The 3076-nt window shown below is 40.1% G+C and overlaps 1 long non-coding RNA gene across 1 annotated transcript in view; it reads left to right on the forward strand.

Moving 5' to 3' along the window:
- Nucleotides 1–2860, forward strand: part of LOC107754860 (uncharacterized) — a 13302-nt gene extending 10442 nt beyond the window's left edge. Inside the window, exons 2-3 of the long non-coding RNA XR_001641638.1 lie at nucleotides 2366–2497; nucleotides 2745–2860. This is a non-coding gene — a long non-coding RNA (uncharacterized LOC107754860). The remainder of the gene's footprint in view (nucleotides 1–2365; nucleotides 2498–2744) is intronic.
- Nucleotides 2861–3076: the final 216 nt, after the last annotated feature.

The following is a 3076-nucleotide window of genomic DNA, read 5'->3' on the forward strand; positions in this document are numbered from 1 at the left end:
ATTAAACATAGAATACAAGAACTCATAGAGGTAACAGCATAGAATAAAACCAAATACAATAACAATCAGCATCAAACCTTAAGGGGATCCACAATACATGTAAGGCAAAAAAAACAAACATTTAAAACACAAGAAACTTGGACATGTCCGATGATATTTTCGGGGCACGACAATTTTTATTATAATCATGGAACAATTTAGATTTAAAAGCATCCATAGCAACCCTATTATTGAAGTTTTTATCAACTCATTTATGAAGACCAATTGATAAATTCGGCAATACTGGAGTGACATCAGAGTAAGTCAAAGTATTCTGGATTAGGTGGATCAAGGCTACAGGAATAGCTTTACGTTGTGATACTCTCTATGAGTACAGTTTATATTAGATCGTACAACAAAGCTGGTGTGATCCAGTAGAACACCTTTACAATCCATCAAGTCCGTTACAAAGAGAATTCCTTTGTCAAACCATTCAGCTTTAAATACTGATCTCCTGTTTATACGTATTGTTCTGTTGTTCCACAGAGTCGAACTGTGCGGAGTAAAGTTATGTAAGAAAAAGTGAAGACGTCGAAGATCTTGATGAAGAATAACTTTTATTACAGAATAGTAGTGACAAAGTACATGTAGTACCTTGGGTTCAACGGAGTCAGACTGAACCCCGAACATCCTAAGCTCAAACATTTTATACTCTATTACGTTCATCTTCCCGCTCAACATGTAAATTAAGTTTCGTTTTAAATGTAAATTGCGGATAACAATGAAAGTGATAGCCTTCCGTTCCCACATCTTCGGTAGACTCAAGTGGGAACAACCAAATGTTAAGGTGATAAGATTAAACAGAATCCATAGCAGTTATTTCATGTACCCTTTTGGTCAGCAGATGGTTCTTGACGGCCTGCTGCTGCTCCCACGCTATAAGTGACAAATTATCGCTCCGGAGGTACTATTTACATATGATTAAGATCGGAAAGAACTATCTATATGATAATTAAGCTCTTTGTAGAGAAAGGAGCATAGTTTAATACACAATTTGGAGTGGAAGCTGGGTCGAGGCAGACTATAATTTCTTACAGTCCCCTCTTTGATGCTCTTGGCCCAAAAGAAGCATCACATTTTCCAAAAGTGTAGTATTTGACTATGAAATTTAGACCGTGCAAGTGGAATCTTATTAATATCGAAATCACATCTCAGTAAAAATCCATACCACCAAGCTTTCCAAAAATAGCCCTAGGTATGTGAAACCACACAAGAGTTGGAACAAGCAAAAAAAGTTTTTAACCAATTAATTCTAAATGAGCCTATCAAGGCTTCAAAATCTAAGGCTTTTAATACGCCATTTTTATACTCTTTAACTATCTGGAACCTTTTTAAATAATGCGTTTTATTTCTCCATAGAAATTGAAAAATGACTGAATTGGCCTTCCTAATATTGCTGTCAGAAATAAACAAAGAGTGACAAGGATATAATAACTTAGACACACCTTCAGCTTTAGATAGAATAACTCTTCCAAATACTGTGAGATCTCTGGTCAGCCAGTGACTCAGAGATTTTTTCATATCAACGACACGTTTCTCAATGTTAACCTCCTCTATCCTACGATCATCCTTAGATATTGTTAAACCCAAATATTTCACCTCAGTCTTGTCATCACAGGGATGCAGCAGGCCACTCGAGCCGATGACAGAAACACCTGCGCGCTCAGATGATTTTTGAGGTCGTCAGCAGCTCAGAAATCACGTGACGTCTGAGTCAAATCTAAATCAGAGCAGAGTTAATGAGCTGAACTGATGCACTCTTACACACACACACACACACACACACACACTCATACACACACACACTGGCAGTGATGATGTCACAGCGCAGACCTGCTGAGAGTCTCACATACACACACACACACACACACACACACACACCTGCAGCTGTCACTCTCTGAGAGCAGATAGATGAAGACTCACGCTCACATTAGTGTGTTAGTAGTAGACAGACACACACACCTGCTGCTGTCACTCTGACAGCGCGCACACACACACACACACATGTTGAGGTTAAATGGCTGGCCGAACACACACGTGTTACTCTGATAATTTTCAAGAGTCACACAGAATCGGTGAGTGAAACACTGAAGAAATTACGTCAAATACACAGAATACACAGCTACATTTTGGAGAATTATTACAGAATACAGGAGTATTTAGAGAAGCAACATGTGAAAGATTAATGACTGATACCAGATCAGCACTCTGTTATTTATTAACACACATGAATGGTGTGTGTGAGTGTGAGTGTGAGTGTGTGTGTGTGTGTGTGTGTGTGTGTGTGTGTGTGAGACCGTTGTAACGTTGTGATGTTTGTTTTCAGGTGATCATCAACAGCACAATCACCCCCAATATGAACTTCACTAAAACATCGCAGAAGTTTGGCCAGTGGGCCGACAGTCGTGCAAACACAGTGTGTGTACTCGGCTTCGCCTCCGAACAACAGCTGTCCAAGGTCTGACAATACGTCACGCATGCATGCACACACACACACACACAGATTGTCACGCAAGCATGCACACACACAGACACACACACACACACACACACAGATCGTCACGCAAGCATGCACACACACATACACATAGACACACACACACACACACAGGCCGTCACGCATGCTTTGACAGTCAGAGGTGTAACAGTCCCGATCCATATTTTTTTCCTGTCCTGATCCGTGTTTTTTCTGTGTTTTACCTCAGTTCGCTGAGAAGTTCCAGGAGGTCAAAGAAGCTGCGAAACTGGCCAGAGAAAAATCTCAGGAGAAGATGGAGACGTCCAGCGATCAGTCGCAGGTACATGTGACAACATGATCGTCATCTGAAAAACAAACACGCGATCCTGCAGGTTCCTCTGACCCTAATTATTTACTAAATTGCTTTAGTCACAACTTTACATTCATTTGTTTTTGTTTACTATAAATAAAGTCATCCTCATAATCTAAAGCTTGTTAGCTACAGTCGATGATGTGCATCAGACATCAGTGTCTGTGAGTGACGTCTGTTAAAATGTGAAATTGTGTCGTTTTGTCAGG

This window comes from Sinocyclocheilus rhinocerous, unplaced genomic scaffold (genome assembly GCF_001515625.1).
Source record: "Sinocyclocheilus rhinocerous isolate Xijiao unplaced genomic scaffold, SAMN03320098_v1.1 scaffold6041, whole genome shotgun sequence".
NCBI lineage: Eukaryota > Metazoa > Chordata > Actinopteri > Cypriniformes > Cyprinidae > Sinocyclocheilus > Sinocyclocheilus rhinocerous.